Source organism: Etheostoma cragini, chromosome 1 (assembly GCF_013103735.1).
Source record: "Etheostoma cragini isolate CJK2018 chromosome 1, CSU_Ecrag_1.0, whole genome shotgun sequence".
Lineage (NCBI taxonomy): Eukaryota > Metazoa > Chordata > Actinopteri > Perciformes > Percidae > Etheostoma > Etheostoma cragini.
In genome coordinates this window covers 12,206,343-12,227,679 of record NC_048407.1, presented here as the reverse complement: position 1 = coordinate 12,227,679, position 21,337 = coordinate 12,206,343, and the positions used below count along the sequence as shown (strand labels likewise).

Sequence of the window (21,337 nt, the reverse complement as noted above, 5' to 3'; positions counted from 1 at the left end):
AGAGACACAGGAAGCCAGTGGAGAGATTTGAGGATGGGGGTGATGTGGTCGTGTTTGCGCACCCTCAACAGGATCCTAATAGCGCTGTTCTGGATGTACTGTAGCTTTTGAAGGCTTTTCTCAGGGATCCCAGTGAGGAGCGCATTGCAGTAGTCCAGCCTGGAGGAGACAAAAGCGTGGACAAGCTTTTCCGCATCAGCGGGAGTGAGTATGGGACGGAGTTTAGCGATGTTCCTGAGGTGGAAGAAGGAGGTCTTGCAGAGATGTTTTATGTGAGCCTCAAAGGCCAGATGAGAGTCCATTTTAACACCCAGGTTAGTGGCTGATGTAGAAAGAGGAACATTTTGGCCAGCGAGGTTGATGCTGGTAATGGCAGATGACCGAACCTGGTGTGGAGTGCCGACTAAGATGGCTTCAGTCTTGGAGCTGTTTAGCTGCAGAAAGTTTTGCTGCAACCACGCCTTTACCTCCTCCAGGCAGGTGGTCAGAGTGGATGATGGCAGGGCAGCAGAGGGGGGTGGGTGAGTCCTGAGGTAGAGTTGAGTGTCATCAGCATAGCAGTGGAATGAGATTCCATGTCGGCTGATGACATGGCCAAGGAGGAGCATGTAGAGGATAAACAAGGTGGGGCCGAGCACTGAGCCTTGAGGGACACCACAGGTGACATTGTGCGTCAGGGATTTAGCCTCTCCCAAGGCGACATGCTTATCCCTTTCAATGGGACAGCGAGTCTTGGCCATCCAAATCGCTGACGGCTGAACAGAGCTGCCTTCCCTTTATTTGGAGAAAGCTTACGTTGTGCTTTAGCAAACAATACACTACAAACTATTGTACTTCCACCCCTCTAACTGTGTCCCTAACTGTACTTAAACTGGGAACCAGCTTCTTCAGTTAAATGTTGTCTCCTTCAGCAGCCAGACTATCATCACCCTCTGTCTCCCACTACTTATACACATGCACACAACGACTAATCTTCCATTTTCATTTTTTTCTGACAGCCAGCCTTGTGCTGGGATGTAGTGGGTAACAGTAGAAAATTAGTAAAAAATGTTTTGCTTCCACACGCATACAAACTTGGAAAAAAAACTATCCATGCTGTTTTGAGTGAGATACAGGTTTCTGAATGTCCTCTGCCTTCAGTCTTTGGGTGAGTTGTTCAAAATCTGCACGGCTTTCTACGTCACTAGCCGAGACGCGGGGGCTAACCGTAGCATGCTAGCTTGTTCTCAGTGGCAACCCACTGCTACAACACACACTAGCTCACCATGATCTTCCATGTCCCTGTTCTGCAGGTGTTCCACAAGTGGCCCTCGTTTAAAAGAAGTCTCACAGCTAATCCTGCCTCGTGCCGACCAAAGTTGGAGAAAGAGTTATCTAGCTGATGTAATCTTACCTAGCTACTGCTCATGTGCGACTCCCAACAAAGATAGTAAAGAACTGAGACGTCTCACTCTGTAGCTAAAACAGAGACCCAAAGACACAAGGTGAAAACAGGATCTGCAGCAATGTGCAGTACAACAAAAATATGGAGTTTTTTGAAAATTAAACAATGTAAACCTATTGTGGTACAACCTCAAAATACAATTATGAACTTGAAAATGAGCATAATATGGGTGCTTTAAACTGCCAGCTGTACCAATTACTTATGAAAGAAGATGGAGCTTTCTGTGAGAAAGTCAACATGAGAACATGCTGGAGAACACTGGAAGCTAAGTGTCTGTGGGAGCCTATTAATATTGGGGGGGTGAGAGAAAGAACACCCTGTAATGAGAGAGTTTCCAACACCTGCAGCTGACTCTAGAGATGTCAGTTAGTAATTAGTGCATGGTGTTTCAAAATATTAAAATCCTCTACAAGTGGCACAGTAACTGTACATCTTTAGATCACTTCTTCCGAGTTGCACTCATGAGTTTGTGGATTAAACTCAGCAATAACAACCTCATCCATGGCAGAGGAAATGATGAGCACCCAATTAGCACAACATTAATGCAGGTCATCATTATAGCTGCTGAATTTTCACAAGTGTCTGCAGCTCAGCTCTCCGCTTATGAGAAGCTATTTACAGTATAATGCTAACTGACATATAGAGGTCTCCAGAGCAGTAGTTACACAGCCAGAAGAGGATTAACTGGCTGCCTCAACTCTCTCCCTCACGCAAATATCCTTCTCTCTTTCATTAAGTGAATAAACCATCCCTTCACTCACGGGTGTGGAGAGAAAAAAGGAGTGGCTCGGTTTTTAGAGGGCAGTCTGACATGACAATAAAAACGCAGAAACTTGTTTTAGGGACGACACAGGAAGATTCAAACTTTAATTTTCATAACGGTGGGATTAGGTTAATCTTAAACGCGGCGAGAGTATCTGACAAATGTTTTATGTGACTCAACAGGAATTAGGGTGTTAAACATTTCAAATGGTTTCTGTGGCTCAGAGAGAAAAACATAGATTGAGGAAAGTTTGGGCATAGTGTTGCATTACAGTAATAAAAACGTTTACACACACAGTAGACTTTCATGCAACCAAATGTCTATATTTTCTGATGTCTGGACAGGGGGTCCATCTTTGCCCATTCTTTGTAACTAAGGTTTGATGGGGATGACTTTATTTTGTAACTTAGAGAGGTATGCCTTTCTAGAAGAGACAGTAGAGGTGTTTCCAAAATCAAGTCGCAACCAGTGCATATACTATGTGCTAATAGATGAACTACACCTCCACATTATGCTTTTGCACAGCTGGTATTGAACACCGAAGGACATGTTGCCACTGTGCCATCTGATTACACAATATTGTATTTTCTGTTCATTATTGACCAACTTCAACTTCCCAATCCTCCACTCTCAATATGATGACCAGATTCCCTGATCTGATAATTAGAATGCAACAGCAAGACAAAAGTGTGTGTGCATGCTAACATGGAGACACACACACACACACACACACACTGCTGTGCGACAGTACATTGAATGATAACTCGTCACAATCATTTCTGCCGAGTTCATTAAATATTAACTTAAAAAGACATCATGTCAAAAAGTTATACATTTATCTACAATACTGTATTATGAGACCTACATTATAAAGGGAATTCATCATACTGAGTGTTGAGCTGTTGGACCTGCAGGTACATAAAAGTGTCTTTTCCTTACGATTTTTGAAAGATGGCTCAGAACAAAGAACACAGCTTTTGCTCTTTGATTTGGCAAGACATACAAACGTGACATTTAATTGATGTGATTAAATAGATGTGTTGTTCACTGTAGGTGTTTCTAGAGTTTATACCACTTGTGTTTTGCAAATTATTCACAAAAGTATAAGCAAAACCACAATAATGGCCAAAGGATTGCATGTAAGAATGACTTATCGGATTCATCGTCAGCTATCCATAATCTTTTTTATCCAAAAACTGTCCGTAATTTTGAAAATGGATTTAGTCAGGATGTAACATTCATGACTAACATGGTCGCCAGAGAGAGGAAAATGTTGATGAGCTGATGTTCATCTACTGGATATGAAGCTGACAGCCTGTGAGGGGGTTGACTTCCTTCTCTGTATTAGATGAGCATTTCTGGAATTGAAGCTAAGGAACATCACCAGCCCACAGTCATGCCAACAATTCATCCTCATTTAGCTAATGAACCTTCTCCTACACTTCCCATTCCTTTTGTCTTGTCCCCTCCACTCCTCACTTTTTCCATCGCTTTTCTACATTGCTCTCCATCTCCTCTGACTAACTCACTGTCTCTCCTTCCTTGTTGCTTTTATCTGTTTCTCCAAATCTCTTGCTTTTCTCTCTCTCCTCCCACATCTACTCCCCCCCATTCACCAAGCCTCCTCGTAATGCTAATCGCAGTAACATGAAATCATTAGGATAGCCATCACAATCTCTGCCATGGTAATTCTATAATCATTAGTGTTTCTGCCTCCAGCCATTTCAGCTATACACAGGACTCATTGAGAGCTGGACTACCTGACTCCATTTGCTCACAGCAGCAATTAGTAAAGCATTATTGCCTTGGATCTATAGTACCGGTAAACAATGAAACTAATGTCTCTGTGTACGTCCACATTACCTTTAGGATAGTGTCTCAATTGCCGTGCGTCAATCTTTGAGCTGTAGCGAGCTGCAGGGTGTGCAGATAATCATGTAAAGGAGAATTCCGTCCAGTTTTTTTATGTTAATCTTGATCGCTATAAATATGCGAGTACTTTCGATTGAAGAAAAAAAAAAAATGAATTGGTGCAGGCAACACGGAGTAGCTGCAGCTACGTGTACAAGCTTCCACTGAGCTGAAACGGGCAAGTTTTAGACAGCCTTTGTGCCTCTTAACAGACACACAATGCAATTAATACGTCCATTCCACATGAACAGAGCCCTTACGTGACATCAAGATGTGTTTTCAAGTCAGACATTGTTTTAATTCACGTACCCTGTCTTGTTCTTGCCGGTGGGTAGCTTGGTTAGCAGCTAGAGCTAGCTAGCTGTTAGCTGCTAGCTGTTAGCGGCTAGTGATAAGTGTATGTAGCCAGGTATTTGTGAAAATCATGACGCAGCAGTTTTGTGTGTATTTGTAGCTCATCCATTGTGTTTGACGGATCTGTCTGTTGTTGGTGAGTAGGAGGCTTGGCATTGTCAAACTGTGGTAGATTCCTTAGCCGGGCAGGCAGTCTTCTTCCCCGCCTTCCTCGCCTCCCGCAGCAGATAATATGACTTTGCGGCGACAAATTGTAGTTTATATTCTCCTCAAAAATAGATAATTGAGCACTATAGTGGTTATGTACATATCAGTAATGTAACTACATGGAAACGGGCTAAATATGTATGTCGCTTGCACAGTAATAGCGTTACTGCCAGCGATAGAACGCGTTTGGAGCACCAGCTTCATCTGCCTGTTGCACCTGTCTCTGTCTGGTTCTTTCCAGCTCTTGAGAGGAGAGTTCTTCGTCTGTATTCTCGGGTTCAAATAAATAAGGACGACCACCAAACTCAAAAGGCTCTTCCGTGTGTTGTATATCTGCTATATTCTCCTAGTTACGTTACTCCAAGCTTCTACCCTTGTGAACAACTCCGTGAATAACTCACTGCACACTGTTAGCTTACTTATCCGGCTACAACTGAATTCCCAGGAGACCGCCTGAGGCAACAGCTAGCCTTCAGTGCCGTTATTAGCTGTTAGTTGCTAAAGATAAGTGTGTTCAGCCAGGCTTTTGCAAAAAACATAACACAGCAGTTCTGTGGGTATTTGTAGCTCATTCATTTTGTATGTGATCATTCTATCTATTCTATATTCTATCATTCCCTGCCTTCCTCACCTCACGCAGCCAACAACAATTTCCCGAGCGCCGAGTGGTGGTGTGGTGGGTGTCCTCCATGCCTTCGCGGCGACAAATTGTAGTTTATATCCTCCTTAAAAATAGGTTATTGCATGTGCGACAAATTGTAGTTTATATCCTCCTTAAAAATAGGTTATTGCATGTAGTTAGATAGTTACTGATATGGTCATAACTACTACAGTGCTCAATTACCTAAATTAGAGGGGGAAATAAACTACAATTTGTCACCACAAAGACTTTTTCTATGTACACAGAAGGCTAAGTTCTCATAAATATTGTTCAAAAATCTGTCTAAATCTGTGTTAATGAGCACTTCTCCTTTGCCGAGATAATGCATCCCCCTCACAGGTGTGGCATATCAAGACGTTGATTAAACAGAATGATTATTGAACAGGTGTGCCTTAGGCCAGCCACAATAACAGGCCACTCTAAAATGTGTTTTATTGTATTGGGAGGGGGACAAATAAGTAACTGGTGTTATGGTTAGGGTTCACCTCTCTCTCTCTCAACCTGACTGCAGTTTGGCAGTGTAACCAACTTGCTGTCTGGCACTTTGGAGAGGTGTTCTCTTAACGGATGAACCCTAACCCCAGATACACCCCCAGACATATGTGCGAACAATATTTATGATAAATAAGCCTTTTGTGTACCTAGAAAAAGTCTTAGATCTTTGAGTTCAGCTCATGAAAAATGGGAGCAAAAACAAAAGTTTTGCGTTTATAATTTTGTTCAGTATGTCATACGAAGATTTGACAAGGCCAAATACAGTGTGATGTCCCTTAAAGCCTTGGCTTTTATTCTGTTTTTTTGTGGATGTTTTTCCATAACTACAGGTGTCATTTTTATTTCAGGTCTAATAGATATAAACTAGAAATCCCTGTAAAATCCCCTTTGCCATATATTATCAATGACACGGCTTCAGAAAGTTTGTGTTGATCTGCACAGATTAGTCTTGGCACTCTTGGATTCAATTTTTTTGTTGTTTTGAGAGAGAGGTGGTTGCTTATTCGTAAATGAAAGCAGAGCCAGTGAAAATATAACACTGGGAATTCTGTTTTGTGTGGATTTCTCTGGATTTTACGATATGTAATTGCCTAATTAATACATGCAAAGTCCTGATTGCTTGATTAGTGGTGATTAGCTGATTGCTAGGATAAGACACTGGGAACAAAGGATGAATACACTTAGAGAATAATAGTGTCTCTGTCTGACAGAGAACAGTCTAATGTGCTGTTGGATATGCTGCTGTAGAGATGACCCCCTCTCTCCGCATGTGTCCAGGCTGGCCATGATTCTGCATACATTACCCTTGAGTCGAGGCAGACAGAACACTGGAATTTAAAAGAGGCTCCCTCCTACTGACATCTACTTGTATTTTCTACCAACCGTGGCTTTATGAAATTTCTTATAATCCAATTTACGTTTCATGAGGTGTCAAAACCAAACACAACACAAGAATAATACTGTCAGCAGGGACACAAAGGTCACCTGTTGTGTGCACATTATGTACAATCTCGGTCAGCTACACACACACGCACACACGCAAACACACACACACACACACACACACACACACACACACACACACAGGCATAGATAAAAACCGTCCTGTGGAGAAGGATTGTGGCTTGATTATGATTGACAAGTGTCTGAGGTGTTGAAAGGTATGATGGAGCTGACTATTACGCATTAAAGAAGCAAGTCTCAGCTAACGCTACCTGACACCCCGCTAGCTCACCATCATTTTAAACCATATGCTGACCTGTTCTGGCTCAAGTTACTGCATGGTTGTCGCATCACATTTGGCTTGCTGATCCGTGGTCTGACATTGTGCTTCTCCTTCAGTGTCTCAAGGTAATAATTGGTCTTGAGCTGTAATCCTGGTGTAAACCTGGGCTCAGTCCCTGACAAGGGATTATAATGACAATGCCGCCCAATTCATGCTTGTACACTCTCTCACTTTCTTAACACACATCTGCCCCTGTCTGTCCTCTACTCTGCCATTTCCTTACTTTATCCCTGACTCGCTCAACTCCACAAGGAGTCGTAAGCACACAAACACTCTCTCCGCATGGAGCAATGCTGCACATGTGAATTGATGACCGAAAAATTTCTTGTTGACCATTTGTGTATGCGTGTGCACACTTGTCAGACCATGTGCTTACATCAGGTAGCACAGGATTAAAGGATGAGGGGGAAATAATGAAATGTGTTTTTTGACCTCCACAGGACAGAGAAGGGGACAGCAGGCATCACCGGCTTGATTCCGACGTGGTTTATATAAAAGCTAACTTCTACACGGGGAGCTACTGATCCCTCTATTATTATTACCAAGGGCTCTGAGCTTGTATATTGATAGGCTCAAACGCCACTCTCCTAAGCACAGCATTTCCATTAGCTTGATGAGATATTGCACTTCAATGATCTCGGTGGAGAGGTTTACAGCAACAAATAAGAATAGAGCCAAGACAAGACGCAATATCTAAATATTAAATAATCACGTAAGCTGTAAATAACATTGAATTAATGTAAGTCAATAATTCATGTCCCTCTTGCAACAAGTTCGATGGACATTAATTATAGCTGCACATTTTGTAAAAGAAAAAAAAGAAAAGAAAGCAGGAATTCTTCTATAATTGGGAATTTTCTCTGATGTTTTAGAAAGATGGAGGTTGATATTAATAGGTGTTAAAGGATCCAGTCTAGTAATATTGTTGTTTTCTTTGATTGTAACCTTCCAGTTCAAAATATGGTATTCATTTAATGACTAATAATAAATTCAACTTTTTTTAAAATCTTAAATCTAATACTGTTTGTTCTTAGCTTGCTCTATGCTTTGTATTTTGATGTTCTCGATATATCTATTTTTAATGTTACAGCGGTATTTAAAATGAAGAAAAACCTTAATTACCTTTTGCTATTTTCAAAGTCTGACTACACAAAGTCAAGCATTAGCAAGGGAAGTTTCCAAGCGAGGAAGGCTGATAAATGGATAATAACTGGTAGTGTTTTTGAAAGTGCAGCAGAGCACTGCACTGTCAGACCTAAAAGGAAAGTCTGACAACCATGACCCGACATGGAAATCATTTAAAGGAATTGAGAGATGATAGTGATAAGAGCAATGAAGAATGGTCCTGACTTGACCCCTCATTTGAATCCGTGATTCTATGTGTGCGCGGTGTGTAAGTAACAAAATGAGAATAATCTAAACCAAATGCTTCCTTGGACCATCAAAAGGACTTGTGGTGATGTATGCTCTGTCACTGATGCTGTGCCAGTGCTTCACTCAAAGACGAGAGAGGGAAGGCAGGCGCAAAGCAAGAGGAAGGGAGTGGTTTTGGCATTAGCATCATGATATTAAGGCTTTCAAGTCCTCTCTCCACATCTGAGGGGAAGACAAAAACAGAGAAACCCCAACCACATTTCTCCCTGAAAGAAATGTTGAAGGTTCCACACATTTTCTCCTCTGAATTTCCATAATGTGACAAAACCATAGACAGAGTCAGGTTATCAAAAAGGCAATTTTCAGGCAACAATTGTATTTAATAAATGCCTGCCAGGTTTTTCCATTTGTAACGCAAGCACATACGTAGAAGCACATGGAAACACACACACACACACACACACTACAACATGGCACAGAGAAATCCATCATTATTGGATGAAAGCTTCAGATGGGAGTGTGCCTGCCTCTCCTATCCTCTTCTTGCCTTTAATTTCGAGGAGAGGAGAGTCATTGATGCCTACTTGACCTGTCTGGTTTACATATTCATAAGAACACGGGGAAGATGGATATGGCCTGATGTTCCATTCGCGCTAACTTGATTCTCCCTTTATCTCTCTCTTTCTCCCTTTCCGTCTGTCTCCTCCACCTCCCCCACCTCCCCCACCCCTCCCCAGCAGGGTGCACACACAGGCCTCCCCAGCAGGAGGTGAGGGTGAGAGACAGCAGGGCCCCTGCTGACTTTTGCCAGTCATGGCATGTCAGCATTCTGCACCAGCAGGCAGCAGCACACTGACTGTGTCACATGAGCTATGATGGCCCTCTGCCACTCACACATGGTGACTCTGTTGTATATGGTAATGGATTTCTTGTTTTCTTCTGTTATGGAGCAGGGTGTGCTAATTGGGAGAACTGGTGTCCGGTATTTGTATTTTTAAGTTGAGTACTTTCCCTGCTGAAGTCAACATTAACAGGGATAAAAATGATCAAAGTAACATGACTAATAAAAGATATGAGAGTGGGGCTAACTCAACTGATTGTTGGGATAAGTAGATATTGTTTATGACCAGGCTAGGCATGAATACATTTAGGATCACGGTTGGAAAGGGCAATTTTAGATAGGACCAGGGAGGATGGTTGAAGATTTCGTCTTTTCCCTTTTGGTTACGTGACGTTCATTAATGCCAGATCCTCCGCACTTAAACATTGCCCCACAACTTCCCACTCATTAGTTCTCTTGTCTTTCAGTAAAAGGAGACTGAGTGTAGAAATGAACTAAAGAGGCCGAAAGAGGGTAGGGGACAGGCAACACGGAGAGAGAGAGAGAGAGAGAGAGCGCATTGATGGAGCCTATAGAGCATAAGGAAAGATTGTGTGTCGTGGCTTGGCATTGTAATGTGTGCAGATTGGTGGGGTAGGTGGTGGCCTATAACTCAGCTTGATAATAACCGAGGCCAGAGACCATAGCTCACCTTGCTGCAGCTCTGCCGCAGCTCACCTTCGCAGGCTAAACACCTCTCATCTGCTCCCTGGACCCGTGTGCTCCTCACTCCAATCATCACAATTATAGTTCTCACCATCCATCAGCAGACAGATGAGAGGGGATATGCTGTTAATGTGCCATCTCTCACACAGTCTTAATATGGATTTGGCCAGTGCCAGCTTCCTCTTGGCTGCTGAACACTACTACTAAGATCCAACTAAATATTTGAAACAGCAGTGTTGGTCAGAGGTAAAAGCAACTCAGAAAATGAGTAGATTCACGATTTACTGCTGTTAATAATTTTTATTATAATTTTGAGGAACTTTACTGGACCATTTACATTTAATGTTTATCATTTTGCTCTACTACATTTCAGAGGGAAATATTGTGCATTTATAGTTACTAATCTCCACACTTGTAAACAAATTTAGTGGAATCAACTTATTTTTTCATTAGCATAATATACAAGTTGTACCTATTTCAGGTTGAATAAAGTTACATTTTTATTTATTTTTATTTTCAGGCCACTTCAGAACTTCACCTGAGTTGTCTTATTTGAGTATTTTGTCGTGATCCCTGGCTCCTCCAGTCCGCATGTGTAAGTGTCCTTGGGCAACACACTGAAACCCAAATTTCTCCCAGGGGCTAAACATGTGTGTTATAATGAGTAGATTAAATCCTGATAAGTTGATTGGTAGTTTTCATGGCAGCCACTGCCATCAGTGTATGGATGGTGTGTGTGAATGGGCGAATCTAGCATGTAGTGTATAGCACTTTGAGTGGTCGGAAGACTAGAAAGGTGCGATATAAATACTTGTTTTGCTGAGAATTAAGCTGCTGGACTGAAGAAAAGTTAAATCTCTGAGCTGTTAAAACTCTGAGTTTTTGTAGTTAGAAGACACATATAGAAACACAAAGGAAATGTGCTGATGATAAAATTATGATTTTTTCTTCATAACACTGAAAACAATGCTCACCATGATGGTTAGTATGAAATGGAGTCCCTGTCCCGTTACGCCCTTTGCTTCACAAGGTCACTGGGAGCAGCCTCAGACATTAATTTTGAACTAACTCGGTACAAAGAGATGCCAACTGCTCTGATAAGTGCTTTGATACACTTCAATACACATTGCTTAAAAACAAATGTACTTTTACTTAAAGGGGAACACCACAAATTGTATGAACTGTTTTATACACAACTAGTCATGGGAAGTACATCTCCTGTACAAACAAATCTAACATACTAATAAAAAGACGCTATTGTTTGTATTATGGGAAATATACAACCCAGGGATTTTGGAGCTTGACCCATATTAGGAACTAAAAGTCTGGATATCTCAGCCTCTGCTGCATAGATCTTTTAAAAAGTATATCCCTTCTGATTCTCCCAACCTTTCAAAGCTGAGCAGTATGAAATCACTGGAGTCCTGAACCTTGTCCTGAATTAAAGATTTGAATTGAGTTTGGACTTTGCCGTATACATTTTCAACAGTGATTTGATTTGGAAAGGCCCGGACATTTGATGTCATCCTGCTGATAGGGTCGTCAGATCAGAACCCGTTCTATGTGTTGCTCTACAGGGAATGGACAAACAATATCTTCTGTCCTTTCATTTGGAGGACTTTGCCTTAACAGGGAGTGGGGGGCTGAGCATTGTCCACGTCATGTTATATAAAAGGGATAGGTCACCCATCCCTTTTATATAACAGAATATCACAGAATTCTTTGCTTACTGTGGATGCTTTTTCCAGTGGCTCACTGCACATCATTATGCAAACATACAGTTTTCCCTGTATGTATGCACATGTTCGGAATCACATACTTACACTCACAGACAAATATCTTACAAGAGACAACAAATCATCCACACAGAAACCCACCATTCTAAAAGCTGTAACTTTTCTAGGGCTGGGACGATTTGTCACGTAAATGCATCGACACAAATAATTTGCGTCGATGCGTTGGATCTATAAACAACATTTTTGCAACCTGTTCAATCAAAATATGTTAAATCACATCAAATAAACTGTCTGTAGAAGAAGATGTAGAAACAAGTGAAAGAGAAAAGGGAAAGGAATAATTGACTGTGAGGGATGAAGTGGAGGCTGCAGATTCAGAGAGAGGGACACAGGCAGGGATACACACCAATCTGCATCATGGCTGGTGATGTTTAATTTAACATTTAGCAAATTAGAAATAGTAGTTTTAAGCTAAGGCTTCCCTAGCTGTCTGTTTTCATTTTAACTTTATTTATTGGCTACATATTGAAACATTTCATAATTACTCTGTAGCCACCAAGTTCTGTTAAAGATTCATTGTAAAAAGTTATCTCAAACATTTGTGCATCTGTTCTGTCTCTTGAATGCACTTGACGCTGAGGCTATTGTAAATACATAAATCTCCACTGAGCCATGCGGAAGCCTGATTTCTTATTATGGAAGTATTGGCTATATTTATTTAATACATCTGAGTTTATATGTTGCTAAAATTTCACATTTTACCGTAAGATTAAAGGGAGAAAAGCCTGGATGTTAGCTCGGTCCGTAGGGAGTTGGTTGGAGAACCGGAGGGTCGCCGGTTCAAGTCCACATATGGACCAAAGGATGGTGGTGGACCGGTAGCTGGAGAGGTGCCAGTTCACCTCCTGGGCACTGCTAATGTGCTCTTGAGCAAGGCACCAAACCCCCAACTGCTCGGGGCGCCTTTCCATGGGCAGCCCGTGGAACTCTCTGACATCTCTCCATTTGGTGCATAGGTACTGAGCATGTATTTGTTATTAAGGCCTTTGTAAGAGTCCATCCATCCATCCATCTTCGACCGCTTATCCGGTATCGGGTCGCGGGGGCAGCAGCTCCAGCAGGGGACCCCAAACTTCCCTTTCCCGAGCCACATCAACCAGCTCCGACTGGGGGATCCCGAGGCGTTCCCAGGCCAGGTTGGAGATATAATCTCTCCACCTAGTCCTGGGTCTTCCCCGAGGCCTCCTCCCAGCTGGACGTGCCTGGAACACCTCCCTAGGGAGGCGCCCAGGAGGCATCCTTACCAGATGCCCGAACCACCTCAACTGGCTCCTTTCGACGCGAAGGAGCAGTGGCTCTACTCCGAGCTCCTCTCGGATGACTGAGCTTCTCACCCTATCTCTAAGGGAGACGCCAGCCACCCTCCTGAGGAAACCCATTTCGGCCGCTTGTACCCTTTGTAAGAGTGTAAATTGTAATTTATTTAATTGTGTTATTTTAATTTAATAAAGTATACGTTATTTTTATTATTGATCTACTACTGTTAAAAAAAGCGAACAGACTTCTTGTTTTGCTTTGTTAACTTTAAGTTTTTTTTTTGAAAGTGACTTTGTTTTGTTGTTGCATTGATAGCCAACATCTAGCTTCAGGTTGCACTAAAAAGTCATTTTACTTAAACAGTGCAGTGTTAAACAACTTTAATAAATAGAGATTTGAACCTTACTGAAATTAGTTTAGTGTAAATTATTATTAATTGAGCAATGTGAAAATAATCACTAATTGAAAAATTAATCGTTAAATTATTCAAAAAAATAATCACTAGATTGTAAATCGTTTAAAAAGTAATAATCGTTTGGGATAGCCTTAATTTAGTCATTCCCCAGGTGATAATAATGACCCTACAGAGAGCTGCATCAAGCCATTACAGTCCTAATAGGTCTTTGTATCTCCACACTGTCTTTTGATGTGCATGTAAACAGCCCTTGTGTGTTTGAGTGAGTCTAAGGGTCCTGTGGGAGCTCCCTGTACGTGCCTGCTCAATGCCATAGCCAGGATGGATGGCAGCTCAATTGAATAAAGGGGCTCACCGCTACACAATACAGCCAACGTGCTGAATGCACAATGAGGACTGGATTTACACCCCCCGTCCGTGTCTGAATTAGCATTTCTAACTCCTTTTCCTCTGTGTGCGTGTGTGTGTGTGTACGTGTGCATGCATGTGCATGTGCATCTCCAACTGGGACCTCTCCATAAATGCTGCAGGCTGTAAATCCCAAAACCCCAGGGAGAAATACTGGTCTTGTTGAAGGGGGGGCGTCCATGCTTTAGTGGACCGCAGCCCAGACTAAGAGTTTGTGAAAGAAAAAAGGGAAAGATGGCTTCGTCAGAGCTATCAGATGCATCCTGCTTTTATAAAACTGGGTTGGCGTGGGTGTGGCAGGATGAAGTTACCTACAACAAAGCTAGGTGGAAAATAAAAGGATGGGGCATTGACATATAGAAGTTCAGCATTTCTTTTCTTCGGTAGCATAAAAAACAAGGTGATTCTGACAATCTGTCATGGACCTTGCGGGAAAACAAGCATCCAGCTGGTCTGCAAAATCCACCCATGCTAGCTTCATCTTCATTACATCAGTGTTCAAGCCAAGCAGCAGTCACAGCTGAAGTCTTTGTTTGAAAGTTTCTGTAATTGGGATGCGAAGATTTGCTCCAAACTTGAGAGAAGATTGTTCTGAAAGGGCTTCTACAGCAGCGGTGTTGTAACGAGATAACGCCAATACCACACCTGCCATCATTATGCTCCTGATTTCCATGGCTTTCTCGCATTCTCTACAACAATCACCCCACAAAAGGCTAATTGCATGCTGCAAAATCCTCCCTTCCTCTAAAGATGTCTGTGTGTCTCGAAGGGCAAGATGCTCAATTTGACTCGAATTGACTTCACGGAATAAGAAAAAAAAAACTGCAAAATTAGCTATAATAATAATGTTGGGATATCAGCGAGTGTATCTTTACACACTGAACAGACAGCTCTCAGCATTATTCTCACTTACACACAACTGGCCAAGAGAATGAGCGGATCAATTTGTCTCAGTCTGTTTCTGGTGCGAATGGAGCCTAAATTCCTTATCTCTTCAAAACACTGAAACTCCCTGCCTGCTCTGGGCAGAGATGCTTTCATTATTTGCCTATGAATCAGTATTTAGGGAGAGGGGGAAAAAAAGCCAGCAGAATATGACATTATCTGAGTGGTGCTAAACACTCCAGCTGTGCGATACAGAAACTTGGAAATGCTGGCGTGTTTGTACACACATGCAGTGGAAATGCAAACACTAAGCTGAGTGAACAAGAGGTTCAGGAGCAAGTTGGTTAAGTGTGTCTGCACAGAGCCCGTCCAAGGAATCTCTCTGAAGAAAAAGTAGAGCCCCAACACACATACATGCACACATACACACATGCATGCACTTGCACAGTGTACACCACAAAGCAAAAGCCAGCACTCTGAGTCAAGCCTCCATTCTCCCTCTTCATCTCTTCTCGCCACTCTCCTTTTCTTTTCCCCTCTCCGTCTCTTTCTCTTCATCTGTGTCAGTGGAGGCTGTTACGTCTCAATCAGGCTCACAAAGACGCACCGGAGCACCTATACTCTTTGTCCGCCATCACCCTCGCTCATAAGTAAGTCATCTTTCTTTCTTTTTTCCCTTTTACCTCTCTCTACTCAGTGTGCATTTGTTTGTCTGATAAAACTAAAGAAGTGAGACTGGGATGTCACTCTCTCTCACGCTCTCTCTGTCCTCTTTACTCCTCACTCCCTTTCTGCTATCTCATATGACTATAGCTTGTGCACAGATTGATGAACAACCCATCTATATTCTGTGGAGATCACAGGGGCTTTGTGAAAGTGAAGGCAAGGAGACAGTCATGTGAAATGTAAACAGGAAAACATGTATTAGTATTCTGAACTCTGATTCTGAGTATGGTTTTTCTCAATTTGTCTGTGTGTGTCTCTGTTTCAGTCTACATGTTAGTCTATTAGTGGCCTGCCTCTTGACTTTTGATCACTTACTTTCCCCCACTGTCTCAATGTGTTTCGTGACTTCAACTATTTACTAGTCACGGTGCATTGTGCCGCCCAGCAAGTCACATACAAGGTTTTGTTCCATTAAAGATGTATGTCCACAAACAGGAAGCAGCTTTTCCATCTGCAGGACAAGCATGGCATCTAACAGTGCTGTCAGACTGCTGTCATGCTGTGTGCATGCTTTCGCTTTTTTCTTTCATATAGGCTTTGTCTCAGTGGCTTAGTGTCCTGCTGGCTACAAGGACAACCTAATCTGGTTGCAATCGGCAATGCCGCAGAAGTACTGTTTTTGCATCTCGTTGCTTATTTCATTGACGTATGGTCGTGATGGCTGGCAGCCTATCAATGCAGAGTAATTACAATAGGCCACTGTGAGGTTAAATAATTGATGTGCTTTTTGGAGCTGATGTGTGCTGAAAAACCTATCTGCCTAGAGTCCTGTCAGTAGTTTATCACGGGGTGAGAGAGGGGAGAGTGCAGCCTGACTGCCAATGCTTAGAGCTGTAATAATGATGCAGGTCTGGGCCTGTCAGCACCAGGAACACTGCGAGTAAGCTCCCAAGCTGGTTGCAGCTCAGCTATCAGCTACAGCCTTGATCAATACTTGCAAGAGGAATGGTTCCAAGCTAAAGACACTCCCAAACTCTTAGACTGTCAATCAGCCTCCCGTTAGCAGTGCCAGCCATGCATAATGACTCCCTGCTGCTCCTAATTCTAAGATTAGTTAACAGTTGAAGTGCATTTTGAAAATGCAGAATTCTGGGAAGAAAACCATAACAAATGATGAGGTGAATAACTGTTTAAAGGAAAAGGTAACAATGGATAATTTAACCAGGCATTGAGACCAAAAACATCCCTTTGTCAAAAGAATTAAAGAAATAACAAGGCTCTGTGTCGGTGGGGGCATGTCATTTCAGGTATTGATGAAATGATGAAGTACAATCCAGAAGGGCGAGTTTTGAGTCACGTTTTCTAGTTGGGCCTTTTTAAAGAGGGCTAAAATATGTTTTGTGGCAGGTCCAAGCAACAGCATGACATCACAACTATCCCTTAAAGTATGGATCACAATGGAATGCTTCAGTTAAACTCTTCATTTACTGCTTTTTTTTACCATTTAGATGTAAAACCCTTTCAAAAACCTAAATGTAATGTATTCTATATCATTCTGTGCTAAAGTCACAAACAGAAGATTTGCTACTGTCCACTTTGACTTCTTCACCTTTTCACTGAGGAATATAATCTCTTTTTTTGCTTAGTTTCCAAGGCTTGGCTCAGACTCTCGGTCAGTCTGCTGCTCTCTATGTCCTCTTTCTTTTCCTTCCCGCTGCAATGCCCGTAAACCCCAGAACCAAGTTTCACCCTGAATCACTCACACAGCATCCATTATGTATAGCCTAAAAATATGAAGAATACCAAGCTGGGGGCAAACACGCATAACATAAATAAAGTACAACAAATAGGAAAAAAGGAAACTGCAATGGTTAAATCTATATTTGGTATTCTGTCTAATTGTCTTCCCTTTTTTAGCCTCATATCATCATTGATGGGTTAGGGTTATGAGATAAAACAGGATTTCATCATGACTGTAAGTACCTGTAGAACACACAATGGACTTAGACTTAAATATTCGAGAAATGTTGAAGATTACTTTGACATTTCTTGTACATTCATTTAAAGTTCATAGAAAGGAGTGCCATCACCTCAACAGGCCTAATTGCACAGAGACATAAACCGGTCACACACACACACACACACACACACACACACACAAAATACAGATCAATAAATAGTTACTGAGTGTGCTAATGGCAAGAAAAGAAGTATGATTAATATTGGAACAATTTAAATGTCCAGTGTGTAACGTAATTAGTTGTTCATTATCAAAATAGGTGTTGACCTTTCACAAACTTGTCCTTTTCCCATGAATACTTACTGCTAATGGGTACCATCACTTCCCGGTCCCGGCAAGTTTGAAGAAAGAAACAGGACCACACGTATTTAAAATCCAAATTTCAGAAAGAGGAGTCTTCTTCTTCGCCCAGTAAAAGAAAAAAAGGATATTGAAAAGAGCAAAAGACCGTCTTTTTGAAGCGTGAAGGTATCTGTAATACATAGTTGGAATTGTTGTGTCGCGAGAGAGGTGATTGTGATATATGATCTCAACGCTAGATGGGAGAAATTCCTACATGGGTAAATCCAGACAGCTAGCTAGACTATCTGTCAAATCTGAGATTTCTTTTGCCCGACTAAAACAACCTTTGAACGTACACATGTTAAACCACAACAGGTTTCTTTCCCAAAGCTTTTTTGCTATAGTACTGTAGTTCTGTTGGGCGCTTAGTAGCACCCAGGATGATTGTGATTGGTTTAAAGAAATGCCCAAAAACGAGAGCACGTTTTTCTCCTATCCCGGAATAGCCAGACCCTCCTTCACAACACTGTGGAGCAAGGTCTGGCAAAGCGAGACTAGTCACAGAGAGACACCTGTAGGGAACTTGGAGCAATGGTTGGGTCCATCTTGTTCACTCTCTCCAACAAGTGAAAACTCTGCATCTTATGTCCTCATGTTGGGTGAAGGCTATGGCTGACTGTAGTGTTCATTCCTCTCACAGTAACCATACGTAAACATGTCGTAGAGAGGATCTATTCTTCAAAAACGGTGTTTATTTCTTGGCTGGCCAAGCCCAGACCAGCTTTCTTCTTCAAGGATCTCTAACGTGCCACTTCACATTTGGCTTTCATTTTATGCAAAGCGAACCTGCAACCACATGGGCCTTCCTCCCACAACTAGCGATGAAGCTTAAATAGGCTATAGGACATTAAGGCCAAAGTGTCCTCTTTTGGCTGAAAAAGGAAAAGGCTGTGAAATTCATGAAAACTAAAAATCTGAATTAATTTACAATGCAAATTATCAACAAGCACAACTTCGTTCAGACGAATGCTCATTTAATATATGACAGAATTCTACTGATTATTCTCCTTTGCTCCATGGAGAGCTGAACTGTTCTTTCTCCAAAATACATGAACCGAGGTCTCAGGCAGACAACAGGGTCTTTTTCACCAAGCCATGCTCATTCCTAGCTGTACAAAGAAAACTGTTGTATGTTCTCCCTTTTCTCATCAACACAAAGATGAGGGTAGAAGGTCTCCTCTGCTCCATCTTTCCTCTGATAAAAATTCAAGCTACAAGGTTTTCCCTTCAAGTTGAAGAAACATCCTCTTACGTACATTTGTTTTGATTTGTTCTTTTGAAAGTGCTCCTGCCACTTTGATTTACTATGTCTTTCATTTAGGCAGGTATTTGCTGAGCTGGCAATAGAAATGTATTGCCTAAGCCCAAGGCAACTGCTGGAAGGCAGGCATGCACATGACATAATGAATGCAAGAATGCCCATACGGTACAGACCCATTCCTGGAAAAAGTTTCCAATATGGAAAAAAATGTATTGATTAATTTAGTATATTTTAAAACTACCTGTTGATCAGTAACCGTATTCAACGGGGCTCAGGATTGCACCCACCCTTTTCATGCCACAAACTGAAGAACTGGCCTCTACAAATGCTGACTGTTCAAGTGATTAGCAGTGTGTCACATTTTCAACGAGTTGCCCTTTAACTACAAAAGCAACATGCAAGTACTGTATTCACTGGCGGAAAAGGTAATATGTAGTCACTTGTAATCCAAAATAGACTGCAGAAAGGCAAAGCCAGGTATCATGCCATGCCTCTGTGAATCTGAACAGCCTCGGAATGCTGGCACTATAAAGTTTTGCTTTGCTCTGGCACTGTAACCATTGGTGCTAAGCCCCGGGTGCAGCATTGGTGCCCCAGGTGCAGCATTGGTGCCCCGGGTGTAGCATTGGTGCCCCGGGTGTAGCATTGGTGCCCCGGGTGTAGCATTGGTGCCCCGGGTGCAGCATTGGTGCCCCGGGTGAAGCATTGGTGCCCCAGGTGAAGCATTGGTGCCCCAGGTGAAGCATTGGTGCCCAGCAGAAAGGGGGGGACGTCCGGCGCTTGAGAGAAGTGCTTTATCCCACCAATGTACATCTGTTGAGCCAGATTACAAAAGTTAGTGGTTATTACCTGGTACTTATTTTGGTTCCAAGCGAGCTGAGCTGAGACTAAAAGGTGGAGTTTAAACACTGAAGACCACTGATTTGTCAGACAGAATCATCTCTAGAATTGTCACTTGTGCATCATGGGACATCTTGCACAAACCTGCCATTTTAAAACAGGCAAGTTACCGTGAATAGTGAACGCAATTTTTAATTCACTCAACCCAGATAAAAAAACAAAACAAACATACACTAGGTTTGGTTGCCGATGAAAGGATTCAGCGAGTGTTGCGATGAAGATGATGTCACAGCCGTTTCACGCAGCACCACTACGGCGATCAGCTGAGAATTCCGCTGAGGGAGTACTATCCACAGTGGAAAATGAAATAGAGAACCTGACCTGGTAGCTGGGGCCTACTAATGCCAGTGCTGGACCCAGTGAGGCCGATGGTCAGTCACAGACACTCAATAATGGCTCAACGGCATCAGATGGCTGACAGCCAACTATTGACTTGGTGTTTCAATGCTTTTAGTTCTGTTTAGGTAGACACCCCCACTCTTTGTCTCTTTGACTCCATGATGTTGCTTTGCTTTCTCAATGACTCACTACATACTTGATGTGTGTAATAAATGTCTGTTCTTCTAACTCCCTGCATTCATTATAGCAATCTCTGGTTGGATATTAGCTATGTACTGCAAGACCCAGAATGTGTGGTAATGAAAGTACATGTAGATAGTGGAACAGTCTGGTGAGGAAGGCCTACGTTTTATTACATATTTATTCCAATTACAGCCTTTCCTTTCTTCTGCAAGAGGAAAAGTCATACAAAATGTTTAATTAGCTTGAATAGAAAACGGCTTAAGCAGGTAAAAAAGTCAATACCGTAGAGCGTTGGGGACGTAGGCTTGTATAATTAATGTCTTTGCATGCGGTAGCTTGCCAGCAATAGATCTTCTTTAACAGCCACAGATTGTGAAATATATAATGGAAGGTGATTTACCACAGCTTACCAGCCATTCTTACGTTAAAAGGTTTGGAAGAATAAAATTTCATTAGCGTATTTTAAACTCTCTGTGCTTGTGAAAGGAAAACATCACATACATAACTGTAGATATGTGACGTTATGTACTTGACACACTACAACTTTGCCGAGATGTGCAGCATCAGCCCATTTTGACAAAGGTTAACTTTTCTTTTTCTTTTTTTTATGGTCACAAAAAAATTCTAATTGCCTATTAACAAATCTGTGGATGTACTTTAAATAAGTGATTAGAGAGGCTCAAAAGCTGTTGAGTTTACAAAAAGTGCACAAATAAAACATAAATGACTTATGTAATTGCCATTAAATATCATTAAAACAGTTTTAATTTAATGAAAATCTGTTTAAATCTGAACATATACAGTATATAAAAAACCAAACCCAGG

At 41.9% G+C, this 21,337-nt stretch overlaps 1 long non-coding RNA gene across 1 annotated transcript; it reads right to left on the bottom strand.

Moving 5' to 3' along the window:
• Positions 1–4,867: 4,867 nt before the first annotated feature.
• LOC117945399 lies at positions 4,868–21,054 on the bottom strand. The gene is made up of 3 exons (XR_004656795.1): positions 21,042–21,054; positions 7,305–7,312; positions 4,868–5,063 (listed from the first exon to the last, which is right to left on the bottom strand). It is a non-coding gene; the product is annotated as an uncharacterized LOC117945399 (long non-coding RNA).
• Positions 21,055–21,337: the final 283 nt, after the last annotated feature.